General features: G+C 41.1%; 1 protein-coding gene across 2 annotated transcripts in view; it reads left to right on the top strand.

Annotated features, from left to right (window-relative positions):
• TENM3 (teneurin transmembrane protein 3) overlaps window positions 1-21235 on the top strand; it is a 1064917-nt gene that overhangs the window by 416004 nt on the left and 627678 nt on the right. The window contains exon 1 of one of the 2 annotated variants that reach the window (XM_044938511.2): window positions 20577-20785. The exons of the other annotated variant lie outside the window; for it this stretch is intronic. The gene's annotated coding sequence lies outside the window, so the exon portion shown is untranslated. Of the gene's footprint in view, window positions 1-20576; window positions 20786-21235 lie in introns of those variants that run through there. 2 annotated transcript variants of the gene reach the window in all.

Here is a 21235-nt window from a genome sequence, read left to right as displayed (position 1 = left end):
GGAGGAAGTGATCACTGTGTCAAATGATGCTGCTGGAAACAAGTGAAATGAAGACTGAGATGGACCTTGGGATTTAGCAACACGGAGAGATCTTGGGCTGCCTTGACAAGAGTGGTTTCTGTGGATGAAAGCTTGATTAGATTTAAGGAAGATGGGAGTAGAGCATTTGAATACATCAAGTATAGGTGATCCTTTAAGGATTTTTTTCTGCAGGGAAGGTAAAAATAATTAATTAAATTAAAAGAGGCAGCAGATGGCAGAGAAGTTAAGATAAAGCTTTCTCTTTCTCGCTCTCTCTCTTTTTTTTTTAAGATGAAAGAAATAGCTATGTGTTTGGGATAATGGCCAAAAAGAATAACCAGTGTGATAATATAGATGAGAGAGTAAAATTATTGATAGCAAATGTGATAACATATTTTAGAGGGATTTGAAAGGCCATGTATAAAATACATATGTAAATTAACAAGTAACAAAGTAATATCTAGTCTGTAAATTCACCCTTTTGCATGCCATTCAAAATTCTGACCCACTGTACAATGATACAGGCTAGTCTTGATGTCTTATCTGATTAAAGTAACTCGTACTAGCCTATGTATTAGGTTTAACATCCTATCTAAAGTCAATTATATACCAAAGATTTGCAATAAAATGAATCTCTAACTGGAGGTATGTTGGATGACTTTTTTTCTTTTTTTTTTTAACCACTTGTTAAGTTCAGTTCAGTTGCTCAGTCATGTCCGACTCTTTGCGACCCCATGAACCACAGCACGCCAGGCTTCCCTGTCCATCACCAACTCCGGGAGTCCACCCAAACCCATGTCCATTGAGTCGGTGATGCCATGCAACCATCTCATCCTTTGTCGTCCCCTTCTCCTCCTGCCCTCAATCTTTCCCAGCATCAGGGTCTTTTCCAATGAGTCAGCTCTTCGCATCAGGTGGCCAAAGTATTGGAGTTTCAGCTTCAACATCAGTCCTTCCAATGAACACCCAGGACTGATCTCCTTTAGGATGGACTGGTTGGATCCCCTTGCAGTCCAAGGGACTCTCAAGAGTCTTCTCCAACACCACAGTTCAAAAGCATCAATTCTTCGGTTCTCAGCTTTCTTTATAATCCAACTCTCATATCCATACATGACCACTGGAAAAACCATAGGCTTGACTAGACGGACCTTTGTTAGCAAAGTAATATCTCTGCTTTTCAATATGCTATCTAGGTGGGTCATAACTTTCCTTCCAAGGAGTAAGTGTCTTTTAATTTCATGGCTGCAATCACCATCTGCAGTGATTTTGGAGCCCAGAAAAATAAAGTCAGCCACTGTTTCCACTGTTTCCCCATCTATTTTGCCATGAAGTGATGGGACCTGACACCATGATCTTAGTTTTCTGAATGTTGAGCATTAAGCCAACTTTTTCACTCTCTTATTTCACTTTCATCAAGAGGCTTTTTAGTTCCTCTTCACTTTCTGTCATAAGGGTGGTGTCATCTGCATATCTGAGGTTATTGATATTTCTCCCAGCAATCTTGATTCCAGCTTGTGCTTCCTCCAGCCCAGCGTTTATCATGATGTACTCTGCATATAAGTTAAATAAGTAGGGTTATTACGAAACCCTGGACGGAGGTTCGTGACATTGTACAGCAGACAGGAATCAAGACCATCCCCAAGAAAAAGAAATGCAAAAAAGCACAATGGCTTTCTGAGGAGGCCTTACAAATAGCTGTGAAAAGAAGGGAAGTGAAAAGCAAAGGGGAAAAGGAAAGATATACCCATTTGAATGCAGAGTTCCAAAGAATAGCAAGGGGAGAAAAGAAAGCCTTCCTCATGGATCAATGCAAAGAAATAGAGGAAAACAATAGAATGGGAAAGACTAGAGATCTCTTCAAGAAAATTAGATATACTAAGGGAACATTTTATGTAAAGATGGGCTCAATAAAGGACAAAAATGGTAGGGACCTAACAGAAGCAGAAGATATTAAGAAGAGGTGGCAAGAATACACAGTAGAACTGTGTATTCTTCATGACCCATATAATAATGATGGTGTGATCACTCACCTAGATCTTCAAGATCTTCAAGATCACTCACCTAGATCAGGATCTTCATGACCCAGATAATCATGATGTTGTGATCACTCACCTAGAGCCAGACATCCTGGAATGTGAAGTCAAGTGGGCCTTAGGAAGCATCACTATGAACAAAGCTAGTGGAGGTGATGGAATTCCAGTTGAGCTGTTTCAAATCCTGAAAGATGATGCTGTGAAAGTGCTGCACTCAATATGCCAGCAAATTTGGAAAACTCAGCAGTGGCCACAGGACTGGAAAAGGTCAGTTTTCATTCCAATCCCAAAGAAAGGCAATGCCAAAGAATGCTCAAACTACCACACAATTGTGTTCATCTCACACACTAGTAAAGTAATGCTCAAAATTCTCCAAGCCAGGCTTCAGCAATACGTGAACCGTGAATTTCCAGATGTTCAAGCTGGTTTTAGAAAAGGCAGAGGAACCAGAGATCAAATTGCCAACATCCGCTGGATCATGGAAAAAGCAAGAGAGTTCCAGAAAAACATCTATTTCTGGTTTATTGACTATGCCAAAGCCTTTGACTGTGTGGATCACAATAAACTGTGGGAAATTCTTCAAGAGATGGGAATACCAGACCACCCAACCTGCCTCCTAAGAAATCTGTATGCAGGTCAGGAAGCAACAGTTAGAACTGGACATGGAACAACAGATTGGTTCCAAATAGGAAAAGGAGTAAGTCAAGGCTGTATATTGCCACCCTACTTATTTAACTACTTGAGACCTTACTTATTACATATTTTCTTTCTCAGAGAACAAAATAAGTCGAATTAGTATTATTATCCAAAAAAAAAAAAAAAATGCCCAAACAGAATCCTAGATCCAAGAAATGGACAAAAGTCTTTATAAAGTAGAAACACGGTTCATACCTCTTCCCCACCACCCTCAGTTAAACCCATACTCACCGTAAGTGACAAAGAACAGGTTCTCTCCAGAGGCCAGCACCACAAAAGCAGGGTCTATTTGTAACACTGGTGAGTCAGATTGTAAATCGAAACTGAGTGGTCTACAGTGAAGAATGTGCTAGCTGGGAGCAGACTTAGGCAGGTAGATTCAAGAAGGTTCTTATTAAGCTCTCTGACAGGGAAGCAAAGCATCTTTAGCCCAAAAATATGTTTGTCCTCAAAGTTATCTACCCCTGGAGAAGGAAATGGAAATCCACTCCAGGGTTCTTGCCTGGGAAATCCTATGGTCAGAGGATCCTGGCAGGCTGTGGTCCATAGGGTGCAAGGAGTAGGACACAACTTGGCACAAAGTTATCTTCTTGCTTTACCCTTGATAACCTGTTGAATTCCAAATCTGATTCAACTGAGCCTGCAGCAATATGCACTTATATAAAATGGTGACCCTTCCCCCTGTCATCTGAAATTATGTTGTTTTAGTTTTTGTTGACTGAATTAACCATACCTGCTGATGGTGCTAAATCTGAAAAAAGAACTCCAAATAAAACTTTGCTGGAGGACCATGCCTATGACCCATGGATCCCATGGATCCCATGGCATAAGAGCAGAAGCTCTACCTCAGGACTCAACACCCCCAAGTTCAGACAAAGCCAAGAATTACCAACTCTCACCTTATTTTGTGGCTTCCCAGGTGGCACTCATGGTAAAGAACCTGCTTGCCAATGCAGGAGACCTAAGAGACACAGGTTCACTCCTTGGGTTGGGAAGATCCCCTGGAGAAAGAAATGGCAACCCACTCCAGTATTCTTGCCTGAGAACCCCACTGACAAAGGACCTGGAGGACGGCAGTTCACAGGGTTCCAAAGAATCAGACACGACTGTAGCAACTTAGCATGCATGCACCTTATTCTCAGCTCAGACACTCTGAAAGAGAACTTTTTCCTGGGCAGAGTAGAGACAGCATGGCATATTAAATTTCAGAGTCCAAATCCATCTTTGCAAAGGGTGGCTTTTTAGACAAGGAGTAGCATACATACGTTTAAACGCACATGTGGACTTAAATGCATGTTGATAGGATGAATCCAAGTGAATTTATTTGTAGGACACCATATGCTCCAATTATACTTAAAGTCATGAAAAATCAGGGACTTACCATATAAATGATTAAATAAAAATGATTTTTAAAATATTTGATCACACAAACTGCCTTTCTGTTTCTTAAGGATGTGTGCGTAAAGGGTTAGTATCATATATAAGGTAGATGTTTAATGGATAAATTTAAAAGCAGCTAAGAACATAGCATCCTGTGTATAACTTTCATAATTGTGCGTTCCTCCAGAGATAATGGATATCATTATCAGCAGCACCTGTCCTAGGAAACTTGGCAAGGTTATGATTGTTTGTTACAGCTTTGGTTATATTAACATACACATTAATATTTATAAATATTTGATGTCATGTTAATTTTTCATATAAGATGATTTATGTAATGTTGCTGTGCCCTGTTAGAGGGCATTTGCAATATGCTTCAAAAGGGAGCTGAATTGATGCATGTTCTTTAAGGGGACTTGCCTGTATATCACTGTTCTTACAATGCATTATTCTGAACAAAAGTGTTTCCAAATAAATTATGTGAATTGTGGATTTACTCCATTAACATTTTAAATAAAACATAAAGGAAAAGATCATGCTGAAACTATTTGCTGCATTTTTAAAAGGCGCTCTGTTCTCTTGAAGCAAGACAAAGTTTACTGAAACACTCTTTTTTCAAAAACGAAGTCAGCAAGTAAGCAATCCTTTTAAATTTTTGTTTTAAATTTTACTTAGTCTGTATAGCATGCAAACTAGGATATTTAGAAAAGGATATTAACTTGGGATGAGGAAAAATTGCAGTTCTCTTATGTATCTTTGTCAAATTTCTTTTGCTGAAGTATATTTTATTGTGATCAAATTTGAATATTAAGGAAATTGAATAAAAATTAGGCCAGGTATGTATTATAAATCAAATATAAGTTATTAAATGAATATTTGCTTTGGGTGAAAAAATTAATTTGCTTTTAGAAAGTTTAAGCTGCTTTAAGCAGAAATTTAGTTTATATATATTATGGTGACTTGAAGCTAATAATATACAGTATAAGGAATTATAGGTTTGTTTAGTAATTATAGTAGACTTTTCTAAATAGTTCATCAGTCTGCATTACCAAATACTATTGTTATAGTGCTCTACTTTCTCATTTTGGATCAAAAGAGCCACAGAATAAAATCTGAAGAAAAACTCAAAAGCCCTATTTTATGTGGTAATTCATTTCTCTGTTATAATAGATGTTGCCTTTTAATACTTTTTTTTCTGTGCAGAAACTTTTTAGTGTAGTCTGTAGTTATGCTATTAGCAAAAGAACTATTAATAAAATTTGAGTTTTAGTGTACTTTTTTTTTTCAACAATTTAAAATATCCATTTAATTGCTCCTTTCTCCCTATTAAAAGAAACTTGAAATTCACATTTTCTTTAAGGAGAAGAACTCAGTATTAACTTATATTTATCTTTCTATATATCCAAAAATGAAACATCACCCTATGGTATAACAATTAGAATTTACTCTGTAAATTTTAGAATTTTGGAAATCTTCATTTAAAGTATATATAAGCTTTGAATTAAATATCTGTTCTTTCAATTTATCATCATATAATAATTGTTACTTTTTAATTCATCCCTTATACTAAATTAAGCCCTTGAAAAATTAAAAAATCAACTCAAGAAAGTAGCTTTTATTTGACATTCTAAATTTCAGTCTGCTCGTTATCACTTCCACAAAACTAACAATTAATTTGAATTTAAATGTAATGACTTTTTCCCTCATATTTTCATATTCAAATTAATTCTGTCATCATGATTATTCATATTACAAAAAAATTACACCAGGTCATGAGGGAGGAAAACGCCTTAATTTAAGGTTACACAGAAAGATCTGTGGCAACAAAGCATGTGGAAAAAAATGAGAATAAGAGTTGCATTCCCAAGTGAGAGCTAGCATTCCACAGAGTATATCACCATCAAGTCATTTTTAGTTCACATAACAAATACCAAGTGAACAGGAAAGTTGCTAAGGCAAATAGTTTTTAAAAAGCAGTAAGTAGTAGGTAAATTGTGTTAAGCATATATAATATGAGCTAGCACCTAAATATGCTGAGCTTAGAATATTTGTATTACAGATGTCAAAATCTACTTCTATTCCATAATGTGCAATATTAGACAAAGCAAAGGAAAATATGCACATAGGTATTTTTACATATAGACAAACTTATATCATCCAATTTTAATCAGAATTCACCCTTCAAAATTCTTGCTTCCTAAAGAAGTATTAAAAATTTTTGAGGTATAGTGTTTATGATCAAAAAGTTACAAAATAAAGTAACTGAAATTGTCAAATGCATTAGCAGGACCACTTCATTTGAAAGAGTACAATGTGTCACCAATTAGGGAAAACTCAGAAAAAAAGGCGGGGCTCTAGGTATAAAAAGATAATCAGAAAAGGGTAATCAGAGAATGAATCCCACATAAAGAATGGTATTATACTTTATACTGCTGAAATAAACCTTTTGACAACTGAGATTTGTAAATAAATCAGACTGAAAGTTTTCTATGATGCACTGATTCTTTTATAGGTATAAACATGTATTAAGAAAATAGTAAATTAAGAAAACTAAGGTAAATTCTTATTTGTATCATTTTTTAATCATCCAACAGTGTTTGCTGCCAAGTGACTGTGTTAACTTAGTTTATTTTAAAACAAAGGCAAACTATAAAGCTATAATAAGAAATTTAGATATAAAATGTAGACATCTATCTATCATCTATCTATTCATCCATATACATAAGTAAACACACACACCAATATGCAGATATACCTGTGGGGATCTCCAAATATACAACTCTATATTGAGTTAGCTAATAATTTTCCTACTGTAAAGTTTCTAATCTAGTTATAATATTGCAAAGGAACAGAACCATAATCAAAATAGCTCACCACTCCAAATTAGATTGTGTTATTTTTCTAAATTTAGGCAGAGCAAATGTATGTATGCTTTTTTCTTAAATATGATTCAGAGAGAAAGAGTAGTCTATGAAATCATGATTATAAAAATAACATACAATTTAATTGAAATCTAGGATTTTATATTTGGGTCCAATGTAAGTTATCAAGATTAAAGAATCGATGACCCTTCCAGATAAAAGTTTAACTGAATTGAAATACTAACCTAAAAATCAGTTCGTCTAGATAAACATAATTCCACTAGTGGTATTTTCACAAAAATTTTATATCAGAAAAAGATAATTATAGAAAATCAACACTAGTAAGATGAAATGGATCAAACTCATACACATACAAATCACATTTCTTTTTATAACTGATTAATCCTCAGTCACATAGTGTTTGGTGGTTTAGTCGATCAGTTGCGTCCTACTCTGTGACGCCATGGACTGTTGCCCACCAGGCTTCTCTGTTCATGGGATTCTCCAGGCAAGAGTACTGGAGTGGGTGGCCATTTCCTTCTCCAAGGGATCTTCCCAACTCAGGGGTTGAACCCAGGTCACCCGTATTGCAGGCAGATTCTTTACCAACTGAACTACGAGGGTGTTGACAGTCACCAAATTGTTCCACCATGGGTTTGAGTAGCAGTGTAATAAATTAAGGCTTTACATCAACCACCTCAGAGGGCACTTTTTGAGAAATCTGCTTCCCCCATCTGAAACAGTGAATTTGGTTAATTTGCACATTTTCTTCACTATTTAGAAGTAGTTATTGAATGGGTTCAATATAATGTATTGCTGCAACAAAAGAGAACCACTTAAGCAATCCTGTATACCTTTCTTTCATCTTTGGATCTGTGCAGATGGTATTAAACAAATGTTTAAAATTAAGATAAAACCATTCAAAAATCCCAAGAGTGAAAAGTTACAGGACACACAAAGAGTCGATAAGGATATGTATTTCTTCCTTCCACTGTGATCTACTGCTATTCAGAACAATCGATTAGACAGGTTCATTATTGTTTTGCAACCACACATAAACCATTATTATCCACATTTACTCCCTAAGGTGTTCTCATGGACAAGTTTTCAATGATTTGTAATTTTAAGTAGCAGCAAGCTTACAACTTGCCTGGCTTAACTTTCCTGGTCCTCTAAAGAGAATTACCAACTTCTACAAGCTGAAGGCCATTGGAACAGTTACAGCCTTCCTGGAAATTTTTCATCAGAGTCACAAATGTTTATCATTCAAAATGTTTATTATATCTAAACCTTAGACTAGTGACTTAACTCTACCCTGAAGAGATTATTTATTGAAGAGAGAATCATCATTCTGGAACTGAAATCTTCTGTAAGTGTAACCTTAAGCCATCTTTTTTTTTAAATATTTATTTTTATTTATTTATTTGGCTGCGCCAGGTGTTGGTTTCAACACAAGAACACAAGGGATATTTAATTGTGGCATGTGGGATCTAGTTCCTTGACCAGGGATCGAACCCAGGCCCCATGCATTGGGAGCATGGAGGCTGAGCTACTGGACCATCAAGGATGTCCCTTAAGCCATTATTTTAATAGAGTAATATGTGCCAATGGTCCCAGTAACTTTAACTCAGATAAAGGAATGACATTATAAAATATGTTATATTGGGGGCAATTTTTATTGTAAATCTGTTTATACACAAGGAAAGATGAATAACCTTATTTTGGAACAGGACTCAGAAAGTCTTGTCAAGTTCATTTTTTTTAAATCGTAAAATACTTAACTTTTTGCAAAAAAAACAGAATAAAGCAAAAGAAAGAGGTGTTTTCTTTGTGGCATTCTCATTCAGGTTGTCTCTCTTTTAAGAGACATTTCTTTCACTAAGCTTTACTTTGTATTTTTGTGTGTACATGATTTTGTCTGTGTGTATAAAAGCTAAACTAACTTATGGTTCTATTCCTCCTGTTTCTAGTAAGGAGGAAACATGTGTCATCGTTAAGTGTTCGGGCTTTGGAATCAGAGTTATCAATCCTGGCTCTTCCGCTTACCTTGGACAAATGACTTACTTTTCAGTGAACTCATCTTTAAAATAGGAGAAATAACAGTAATTATTTTTGAAGTTGTTAACCATGATTATAGGATATAATGCATGTTAGGTACATTATCTGCAAGAAAGAAGTTATGTAGGCAAGGTGAAGGGGGTGGGAGGGGTAAGGGGTAGGAGGAAGGGCTGAATTTGAGCCAGGTATACTCAATTTGAGCCAGCCAGTAGTTAAGACAATATAAAAACAGTTATTTGAATGTTTCCCCCACTATTCACAATAAGGACTTTAAATATGAAAGGTAAGAGAAGACAAGATCACATCCTTAGTATAACAATAGTACTTTGTTGAAAGTCACATCCCTCAGAGACAAGTAATTGCAAAAGAAGGAAGTGATGGTAGGGTAAAGAGAATGATTTATGTTAAAAATTTAAGGGCTTTTGACTTAAGTGCTACTTCTGAAAAACCATTATCCTGGAAATAGCCTGGGATGCTGATCTGTAAAATGACTGGCTTCCAAAGACAGCTCGTAATTTTTTGGATATATTTACTCTTGATTTCTGTTAAAAGTATACATGTTGAATGAGTCCCATTCCATCTCACACAAAGAATTCTTTAATTTTTGATAATAAATTGAACTAATACATATTTAAAGGTTCATTCAAACTCTATATAATTTTAGAATCATATGTGTACTATCAAACAATGTGTTCAGCCAAAATTTGTACTCAGTAATCCAACTATTAACATACATAGAAAACGTTTTCTTAATTTATAACTTACTGACTTTACTACTCTTAAAAAATGATTCAAAATCCAACTTTGATGTGTTACTGAATTTTCACCTGGAATGTCTTCAGACATTCTCACCTTCTTCATTTAGTGAATTTGGGTTTGTTCCTTAAACAGGAATGTGTCATTTTTGAAACTACTTCCACTAGATTTATTTGCAATAACTTCTCTTGACGAGTGAAGCCTCTCAGTTGTGTCCAAATCTTCTGTACCCCATCGACTGTAAGCCTGCCACACTCCTCTGTCCATGGGATTTTCCAGGCAAGAATACTGGTTACCATTTCCTTCTCCTCTCTTGAATAGGCTAATGATAAAAACTGAAACACCTAGCTGCGTTATGTAAAGTATTTAGCCCAGGGCTACACTTTTCAGACATCCCTGTGCACCGGAATGCTCTGGAAGTCTTATTAAAAACGCTAATATATTGGTTCCATCCTTGGAGATTCTGATTCCATGGAGCTAAGACAGGGCTCAGGAATGTACATTTTATTAAGAACTCCCAGGTGATTCTGATACAGGTGGTCTAGAGGTCACGATCAGAAAAAACATTGGTCTAGGGCTACTACTGATTTTGTCAACCTGTTTGGTATCAAGATAATCATCAAATTTTAATATGGAACCTGTTTATTATCAAAGTCTTTGAAATACTGTAAAGGTTGATTTCTTTTTAAAAAGAATTTTATTGAAGTATAGTTGATGTGCAATGTTGTGTCAATTTCTTTTATATAGCTAAGTGATCAATATATATATTCTTTTTCATATTATTTTCCATTATGGTTTAATCACAAGATGTTGAATATAGTTGTCTCTTCCTCCCAGCATCCTCCAAGTTTATCTTCAGTTTAAGCTCATTGTTCCTTCTCTTTCCCCTAACTCGGATTCTCCCTCTGCCAATTTCCTCTCTCTTTATAGACTCTTAGCTCATAGTCTTCTCATGACCTACTTTTTTTCTTCCTAGATATCTTATCCAAGGATAAAGGAAGGGAAAGACACATCTTGGTCTTTCATAGATTTGGGGGATAAAAGCACTGGATTTGGAGGCAAGGGCTAGCAAAGAAGTGACCAGTAGATAGGACATTTACTCTGCCCAGGCCAGATTCTTCTTTCTCCTAATCTTCTCTAGAAATGCCAGGCTTCTTCCATTTTCTCCTAAAACCCAACAGAACTCAGAGCTCCATCTTCATCAGAGAAATGAAAACTTAGATCATGTAGCCTGTCAGAAGTTGCTTGATTCCAACCTGAGTCCTTTAGTCTTTTCATGGCCTTCCTTTACCACTCTCCTCTCTTAGGAATTTATTGCCGTCCAGGGCAAGCCAGGCTCTGCAGTCCTCATACAGTGAGGCAAGGTGCACAAGAGTTTCAGTCAAGAGAATACCTAAGATGTTAGAAATACCTTTCCGTGTCCCGCTTGGGCAGCTTGTACTCTGAGACTAGCACTGTTGAAAACGAACTATTCCACAGCCCATGAAGATGATGGTTGAGCCTCTCAGAAAAAGCTCATGTGACTGTGATTGAATTTACCTCTGAAATCCAGATTTATGAATGATCCAGTTTCAGAGAGAAGTCAGCTGGAATCAAACACAGGCTTGGAGTGAAAGTACAGAGTAAAAGATCAAAATCCCGCATGGCTTTGAAATTTTCTAAAGTCTTGAGGAAGTCAGTTTTCTCACCATCTCCATTTCAGATGGGTGCAATGGTCCTGTGATGTGCTTGGCTATTTTGAGGAAATAGTATATGAGCATGAATTAGAACCAGAATGGCATGCATGTGTTGATCGTGATGGTCTTGTTGATGTAAACAGCTGTTCTGGCATTTGCAGACAAAATTTTGACTTCTTCTCAAATCAGCCTCACATATACCACACACACTTGTGGGCAAGATTTGAAATCCCCCCTCTGCCTCCCTGTCTTTAGTTGATATTTCACAGACAAGAAGTTTTCTGTGACTGAACCCTAAATGATCTGTTAATGATTTGGGATTTTAAACAGTTCGTTCTGAAACCTGGTTCTTGTAATCAAGTTTGACATAAAAATAGTACTGTCATTAAATTCAAGGAAATACCATCGTTTAATGCTTAATCACATTAAATTTAAGATAATTTGTATGTCATGAAGTGCTATTTTGGAAACATGAATTTGAACTTCAGTACTCAACAGACCATGGATCTACACATATGTTAGACTCAGAGCACTTCGGTACTGAGTTGTAGTTTCAGGAAGTTGGTATAAAAAAAAAAAAAAAACCTAATTATTAATTATATTTCAACGCTTTAGAGAATACACACATGTAATTAAAATGCCAGTGATGACAAACATACCATGATTAATTTCTTATAGAAACACTGTTTCTTTCAAGGGGAAAACTCTTACCCTTTCACCTGTCTCCTGAGTTCCTAGGAACATTCCTAGTCTCCAATATGAACGGCGTTATTGTTGTTTGTTGTTTTTTCCCCAAGCAGTTCTGATTGTTTGTCCTACACGTTTTTGTGTGTAGATGTTTTCTGGGTGATGGAGGGGTAGGCATTAAGCTGGACTTCTTACAGGGTCAGTTTACAGAGTAAATTCTAAAAGGGCTGAGCAGAAGGTTTACATTTTTAAGCTACATCATTCAAATTATATGGTGAGTAATACATATTATAAAGGATATTAACATGTACCTAACATGTCACCCACACAGGAGTTTTAGTCCTTTTTAGTAAAGTAAAGAAAATTCCATTTACTTGACACAAATGATTTTGTCTGACTGCTGTAACCTATCACGATACCTTGAGCAAAACCACTGATGTCATTCAATAAGGAATTAAAATCCATTATTAAAGAGAACCCCATTATAACATTTTATACAATCTACAGTGCAAATGAGAACACTGTTTCAACATAAAATGAAAAATCTGAAGGAGGCTAAAGTATTTTCTAAATCAGAAAGAGCCTAGACTTCACTCCTCAGGTTTCTTAAATATGCTTCCAAGTATCCACTCAAAATTGTGGGATACATCTCTGTCTTCCCAGCCTCCAGATTCAAACTTCTCATAATGCAGAGAAAGATCTTCCAGGAGGATCACCTCCCCCAGTGTTGCAAGGCTGTGTTAAACTCCATCCAACTGCTCAGCTCATTCTTATGCTTCTCCAATTTTACTGGATATGATGTTTTTATTGGGGTTCAGGGAAGCATGGCTAATGGCATCAGCAAGCTTTGTAATTTCTCACTGCCAGTTTTCTACACAACTTACACTTATTGTCAGTCAAACTGCACCAAATTGCTCCAACAATTAATCTTAAAGCGCAGGAGTAGGGGGACTTTTAAATGGACCCCTTCTTGGGATTTTGTGTTTAAAAACAGAAAAGTTCCCATGGGTGAAGGGGGTAAGTTAGCTTGTCCAGGCTCTGCCTCTGCTTCACTCTTGGCTCCCGCTCCCCCCACCCACCCAAAAAGAATGAATTACATTTCTCTTCTTGTCCTTTAAATGAATAGCATAGTTTGGGTGAAATTATCGGGCAATTGCATGCCTTTTATGCAGATAATGCTATTTGATGAAAGCGGTGTTTTGATCTGCTAAGGATAATACAGATCCAGGGTTGGATTCATTGGTAAGAGTAAAGCTGTCTTCTGTGATAACTTCATCTCAGCATGAGGTCAGGCGGGGGAAAACTGGGATGGGGGATTAAAAAATGACACAGTCGGAGCAGAATTCAGTTCCCTGCTGTGCCCCTCGCTGCACACTATAGCTTATGTTTCTGATCTGTTATGGTATTGTCTGCCTTTCTCTCTCCGAGCAGAAAGAGATTGCTTAAAACTTTTCTTTTTTCAGCTACAGGGATTAGTTCTGTGCAGCTTTTTTAATTAAAGAAACTGTATCTTTTTCAAGGCAATTTAAAGCAGTTAGGGAAGGACCATCAACATCTGTAACTTGGTACTATTATCTGTAACAAAGTGGAAGCTGTAAATTTGATATTCAGAAGGAGGCAAGGGGAAGCCTTAGAGTTCTGTTGTGTTTTTAACCTTCTGCGATGGCTCAGATCCCTAAAGGAAGACCAGTAAATAAATTATTTTGTAAAAGTCCTGAATCTGTTTCCGTAAGAAGTAACTTCCAGCCGCTTTGCTTTTTAGCTTAGCTGAGCTTGCTTAATTAAATCTCCCCGATGAGAGCGAAGTGCACTTGAAAAGAGGTAAGAGGAAATAGATTTGCCTCTATATCCTTTTCTTTACCCAGAGATCATTTTTAAACATTTCCATTCGACTGCAAGTGATAACAGTAGAAAATGTCTGCTTAATATGGGTAATTTGCATTTAAACAGTGCAAAGTACAACATTATGGCACTTTATCACCACGAACCTTTGCATTTGTGATAAGCGGTCATCATCTTTATTAATCTGAGGGGAGCATGGATTGAATCTCTCTTCAAGTGATGATGAATTTGTCAAGACATATACATTTGAGTAGAATTTATAGCTCAATTTAACCCAGGGTAATGTTGAAAATCCTCAAATGTTTCAAATAAGGCCTGTATGGTTATCAGTTTACAAAGCATACAGGATCTCTGCTTCAGTTGCAACATATACATCTCCAACTAAATTCCATGCCAGATCAATTAGAAACACTCCCCCTGAGAAGACAGGAACAAACAGAGATTGTTTCCCCAATACCAGCTGAACCCTTGTCTTGAAGAAATGAGAAGCAGTCATCTCAGGCTCCTCACTTCTTACCAGTAAAAATCCAAAGGAAATTCAGAAGACAAAAAAGGTTTCATACATCGTGCCTCGTTTGATAGAAAATTCTTAAGAGCATCTGCATATAATAGGTTCTTACTACGTTGTTCCCCACATTTCAATATTGCATCTTACTGAATAAGAGGAAAATCAAATTGGCCTCTGCCTTTTCCTATTATTTTTGTCTTTACTACCACTAATGTTTCTGAGCTAAGTCCATTAAGTCCAGAGCTAAAATCATGTGGCTTGCTCTCATGATTCAAATGGTTAAACTATGTGCCATTACAAAACAGATGGGCAAGAAAATAGACAAGCATACTTAATAAATATATTTTCAAAGTCAATTTTTTATTGGACATTTTTTTTTAAAGAAAGTCAGGATGACTGAACACAAGGAAAATACTTTATCCATGCGCTCACTCATTCATTCAACAACCATTTCTTGAGCATCTTCCACATGACAGTGCTTTGTGCTGGACCCTGTGGGTTTAAAGAGGAATAAAGTCCATGATTGATGCTCCAGGAGCCCTCCACTACTGGGAAAGGCCCTTAGCAAAGGACAGGGCCATCACTTATTACACACAGAAAATACCGAGGAAGATCATTAACGGGTGCTTTCAACTTTCATAAGTAGAAAGCGGGCTGAAAGTGCAGAACATTCCAGAGTAGAAAGTCAGCAAAGGGAGGAGAGGGGAGGATACTACTGGAAAATGAGGAGATTTCCAGTGAATCTTATACTGAATTATAACCATGTGATTCCTAATTTTTTTGATAACCTATGAAAAAGTGAAAGTGAAAGTCGCTCAGTCATGTCTGACTCTTTGCAACCCCATGGAACTCTCCAAGCCGGAATCCTGGAATGGGTGGCCTATTCCTTCTCCAGGGCATCTTCCCAACTCAGGAATCAAACCAGGGTCTCCTACCTTGCAGGTAGATTCTTGACCAGCTGAGCTACCAGGGAAGCCCTTTTTAACCTATGCTTACAAGTTAACTCACAGACTGGATTCTGAAATAGCTAATGAACATTGTATCATGAACAAAATTATCCTGTGTCACTAATTTGTGATAAATCTTGCTACAGCCTACCTTAAATACCCTATATACTTATATCTAGAATACACTATATACTATATGTATACCTTAAATACAGTACATATACAACTTAATAAAAAGTTTATAGAAAACATGACAAATTTTACAAGGCACTCCAGGATAACTATTAATGATAAAGAACACATCTTTTAGTGTGGAATGATGTGCATGCTCAAGTTACTCAGTTGTGTCCGACTCTGCGACCCCATGAACTGTAGCCCACCAGGCTCCTCTGTCCATAGGATTCTCCAGGCAAGAATACTGGAGTTGGTTGCCATGCCCTCCTCCAGGGGCTCTTCCTGACCAGGGATTGAACCGGGGTCTCCTGTGATGCAGGCAGATTCTTTACCATCTGAGCTACCAGGGAAGCCTGTGGAATAATAATGTAGCAGGTTCTAAACCCATATATGGAGTTAACCCAAAGTGTGAAAATATGCCTCTGTGTTCCAAGTCCTTCATAGAACCAGGTCTTTTAGGTGGCTCAAGCAAAACCAAGTCAGCAGTTGGGTTACATTCCACAGCTGTGTTCCCACCGAAGATCAGAGGCACTTGCAGGCTTGGTTTATGCAAAGGAACAGAAAGTAATGTCCCAGAAAAACAGGGTCCCATTTAAAGTTTGGTTTGTCTGATCACCAGGTCACTCAGTGGCTCCAAAAGGCGTGTGCCTTAAGAGAGCCCTATCTTGCTTAAATGAAAGGTAATGAGCATATTTTCCACTACAAACAGTCATTTAATTTTACTACTTTGTCAGTGATCAAGTCAGAGTATTTGTGCTGTGGTTTCCCTCAACCCAACAATCAAGAGAAACAGGTCACTTATTTTTGCAAAGAGGGGGGAAACAGAACACCTGATGAGAACATTAGCACTCCCTGACATTCTGTGTGCAAGTCCAGTCCTGGCGATGTAGATTGTTCCAGATTAATTGCTTGCTACATGCAAAGTGATTTGCCTTCCTCACTGACTAGCAGCCCCAGCCTCTGTTTCAAGGGACTCATCACTTATTTGTTCTCAGTTGAGACATGTGAAGTGTGTTAGCCACTCAGTTGTGTCCAACTCTTGGGACCCCATGGACTGCAGCCCACCAGGCTCCTCTGTCCATGAGATTCTCCAGGCAAGAATACGGGAGTGGGTTGTTATTTCCTCTTCCAAGGGATCTTCCCGACCCAGGGATGGAAGCTGGGTCTCCTGCATTGCAGGCAGATTCTCTACCCTCTGAGCCACCAGGGGAAGCCCCAGTTGAGACCTAACCTCCTTCCTATGCATTATTGGCTTTCCTGATCTTTTCAAAGGAGGAGCTGGGAGGTCAGGTGCATTTCCTCCCCTTCTCATCATCCTCTGGAGTCTGATCAGTGAGAGAGAATGCAGCCCAGGCAACTCCCCAATCTGAGTGCCCTGAGCAGGCCTCTTCAGCCTCAGCTCCTTAGAGCAGGTGTAGTAAGTCCACAGAATACCTCCAAAGTCCAGTGGTGTTCACAAGCCTCGGTGGAGAGCCTCCTACCTGCCTGTCCAGCGCTCTCCTTCTGCACGCCTGAAAGCCCCCCTGTCAAAGGAGGAAGTGGCTGCGGGGGGGGGGGGACCGTCTGCTCCCCACGGGAGGGAGGCAGGAACAGCTGCCACCCAGGCCCTACACTCCAGGCTGGAGCTTTAGGACAGAAGGAGAAAACTGACAGCCCCCAAACAACAGCCTCCCTCCTGGGAAGGCTCTGTGAAGCTTATTATGATGGACAAGCATCACCTTCAGGTGGGAAGTGGTTGGAGGCTCAGAGCAGGTGCTGGCAGCCCTGCCTCAGCGGAGGGGCAAGACACGCCCCCCCCCCACACCCCTTCCCAGACCCCAGGGCACGGTCAGACCCTTCCTAATGGAAAAATGAGCTGGAGGGTCTGCCCACTGGCTTCCTCCCCCAGCTCTCTTCAGAAGCTTGCAAGGGCTGAAGGCCTACATTTCCAGGGGACACAGTAGGGGCTATGAGGAGGGGAGCGTGGCAGCATTTTTTTTTTCCCGGAGAGCTGCGTATCAGTGTGACAAGGGGGCCCCACGGGAGGGCGATGCCGCCAGCTCCCTCTTATTTATCCCCCCGCAGGATCGGCTGCGTTAAACCGGCAAAGTCACCCGCAGCAGCCCGCCAGAGTTTGCAGTGAGCGGCCAGAGGTTTGCAAAACAGACAGCGCCGTCTTGCATTTCTCCTTGCTCGCTAGAGTTTTTATTGCAGCCGAGGGCACCGCGTGAGCAGGGGCCCCCGTCCTGGCCCTCCCGCGACAACCGCTCAGCGAGGCAAAACGCCTGATGGTCACGTAGCAAGCTGCCTGCTTTCCAGGGATTCATTTGGAGGAGAAAGCGTGCGCTGGAGTTTGGCACCGCACAACACCAGCTTTTCCTAAGGGCCTCAAATGATGGAAATTCTTTGTTAGGGAGGGAAAAATAAAGGAAGAAAAGGCTAAGCCCGAAACTTAACATGCTGGATTGCAGGCTGAGCTTCCTCAGGCTTGAATTCGTTGCTCAAGACACCTGCCTGCTTTGTCCACCAGCGACTCCTGGCAGAGAGTGCAAGGGGCCCGTATTAATGAGTTCTAGAGTCTTCTGTCTGCATCCAATTAGTGTGAATGTTCAGCATCACCTACTGAAAAACTTTGAATATCCTGTATCAGAGAGCTGGACTCCAGACAGGCTCCAAGATTTATTACCATTTCTAAATTTTATAAGTTCTATTGTTTCTTATGCTTATTACCAGCATTAGCTCTAATGAGGGTTCTGGGAGGGGGGAGCTGAAAAGGAGAAACACTCACCCCAGCTCCCACCTGTTCTACCAGTAATTTAGCTCTTCTAACCCCTTTGGGATGGGTCCAAGTGTCTTTTCCATGTCTGTGTCTGTTCTGTGTGTGTGTGTGTGTATCCCCAGATAACAAGGCATGAAAGAACCAGGGCAGGGTGTTACCTGGATACCCTAGGAAAGTTTTGAACACTTAATATGTTTTCGTGGGAACTGGACTACAAACAGTGATTTATGAATCAACTTTCCAGTTTCTTTCTGATCTTGTCAAGGATGCAAATTTTGTGTTTGTGCGGTTGTCAGTCACATCTCCAGTGTACCTTCCTAACTGACAAGTTTTCTTAAGAAAATGAGAATGGCGAGAATGAAAGGAGGCTAGTAATCTGCTCCCACCACCTTGTTGTTGCTGTTTTGTTTTTTCCAATGTGAAATACACGTGGCAGGAAGGAGGCTGATCCACCCCCAGGGCGACTGTAGATTCTTCCCTCAAAGATATGTTTGTGGTGCTTAGCATCACTGGTGCCCCAGGAGGCCGGGGAGCCAGTCCGGTTGCTCAAGTATGATTGCTACTTCTTAACGCAATGCGTGGCAGTGCGCTTAGTCACTTAGCAACTTTGGGAACTCAGACTGGGGGACTCGATACACTAATTTAAGTTCACATATTCTTGTCATTTCGATCCCCAAACTTTGGCGAAACTCTATCCTAAAGGTTCAGGCTTTTCTCGGAGGCATTGTTCTTGTTTTCCGAGGGCTTAGTCAGTGTCTGATTCTGCACCTGCTTACAAAAGCCAAGTATGTTTCCTCCGGCCCAAGTAGGGCTGGACGCAGGTCGGTGGAATCATCTGTTCTGAAGTTGAACGCGGAGGTGGAAGGAGAAGGCTCCGGGGGCCCCTCTGCCACGTTTCCAAGAACATGTCTGGGTGGCGCGGGACACTATTCCTCAGCAGCACCTCGCCCCCCACCCCCAATACGCTAGGGCGCCCCAAGAGGAGCCATGCGCGCTCCTGTCTTCCCGGAGCGAACACGTCCAGATTCTGCCTCCGCTGGTCCCGGCACCGAAAGGTGCCCGCCGCGGGGCCGAAGAGCATGCGGTCTGCTCTGCTAAGGTCTCGGGCTGGCTGTTCCAAAACTCCGGAGCAGACTAAACTTAAAGCTACCCCGGGAAGGAGCCCTGTGAAGACCTGCTAGGGTGGACTGGGGCGGAAAAGCCCGGAGTTTCCCGGGGAACTTGAGTGAGTAAAAAGTGACAGTGCCTAGTGCACAGCAGTAAACTTTTTTATTTCTTCCCAGAGCAAGCATCGTCTAGGCAGGGGTGGCCTTCGGTTGCTAATTTGAGGGGAGAACAGGGAGGGAGAGAGAGAGAGAAGAGAGAGAGAATGCGGAGTGTGCAGCCTCTGGGGGACTCCAGAATCTGTGCCCGGACCGGGGCGCGTTTGCAGCAGTCCTGGAGCTGAAACCCCAGGGCGGACACTTGTTCTCCGGCAGCGCCGCGTCGGGGCTGCTGATGAAGCCTGAGTGTTCAGAGACTCAGACTTTCCCTGTTCGAAGGTCATTTACACTTCTCAGCCTCGGACGAGAGGTCACTCTGGAAGGGAAGGCGCGGGTCATTTTCAGAGGCTCTGTGACGGACGGGCCGCCTACCGGGGGGTGGAAATCCTTAATTACACCCTTCTGCCTCGAAATCTATCTTTCCGGCAGTGTCTTGCACTCCCACCTCCTCGGGTGACTCAGCTGACCTGAAATGCCCACCCTACGGAAGATCAAGAAAAGTAGTTTTGGAAGAAGGTTAAAGGTTTGATTACACAGAGAAGCGTTTACACTTAGGTCCAAAGCAATTACCGCCCCCTCCCCCTGCTCCTCCTCCAGGCCCCACGGGGAGGAGAATGACAGACCCCCCCCCCCCCGCCCGCCTCGACGCGCGTACCCCAAGCAATTTGCTGGCGCGTGTGAATTTCAGTGGGCGCTGTTTAAGTTCGTTAGTGTTTGCAATCAGCGGCGGGCAGACCCCTCGTTGGAGCCGCAGAGGCGGCCAGAGCCATTCATCAGCGTGAAGTGTTATTCATGGATGACCCCTAAATCACGGCCGGAGTAGTAGATGCCCTGATTGGTCGCAGCATGGGAGCCTCGGTGCTTTACCGAACCCGACGCGGCCGGGAGGAGGGCGGGAGGAAGGGAGGGGCGGCGATCGTGGTTCAGTCCGGCAAATCCCATTTGACAGAAAAAGGCAGTAAACTGGGAATCTCTCTTTCCGAATAAAGGAGAAGGAGAAGAAATAAAGTACCTGTCATCTTGACAAGTGGCGGCGCGGAGGAGTCCGGGATTATAAATGATCGAGGCCGGTCCAGCTCGCCCCGCGATTGGGCTCTCCCGCGAATCCGCACGGGGGAAGAGCATGGTAGGCTCCTCGGTTCGGCTCTTGCACTCTCTCTCTCGCACACACACACACACACACACACACACACACACACACACACACGGACACGTGTACGCGCCTGGGGCCCAGGCACTCTCGGCCCGGCGCGTCTCCCACGTCACCCCGTTCAGGTCCCGGGTACCCCTCCTGGGCCCTGCGCCCGCCCGGCTTGCGGGCTCATCTCACCCGCTTCTCCGTTCTCCGGCTCCCCCGGGGGGGCCGGGGACCGAAAAACTCCGGCCCGGGCCTCGCCGGCCGAGGAGGAGGAGGCTGGAAGGGGCCGGCGGGAAGGGAGAGAGGGAGAGCGCGGGGGAGAAAAAGAAAGTGAACTCATTGGCGCTCCGCGCGCGCTGCCCTCCCCTCGCCGCGTCCCTCGTCCGCCGCGGCCAGGCGGTGCGCAGGGAAGGAAGTTGTAACACTTGCCGAGACCCC

Source organism: Bubalus bubalis, chromosome 1, assembly GCF_019923935.1.
Source record: "Bubalus bubalis isolate 160015118507 breed Murrah chromosome 1, NDDB_SH_1, whole genome shotgun sequence".
NCBI lineage: Eukaryota > Metazoa > Chordata > Mammalia > Artiodactyla > Bovidae > Bubalus > Bubalus bubalis.
This window is presented reverse-complemented; position numbering and strand designations above follow the sequence as displayed.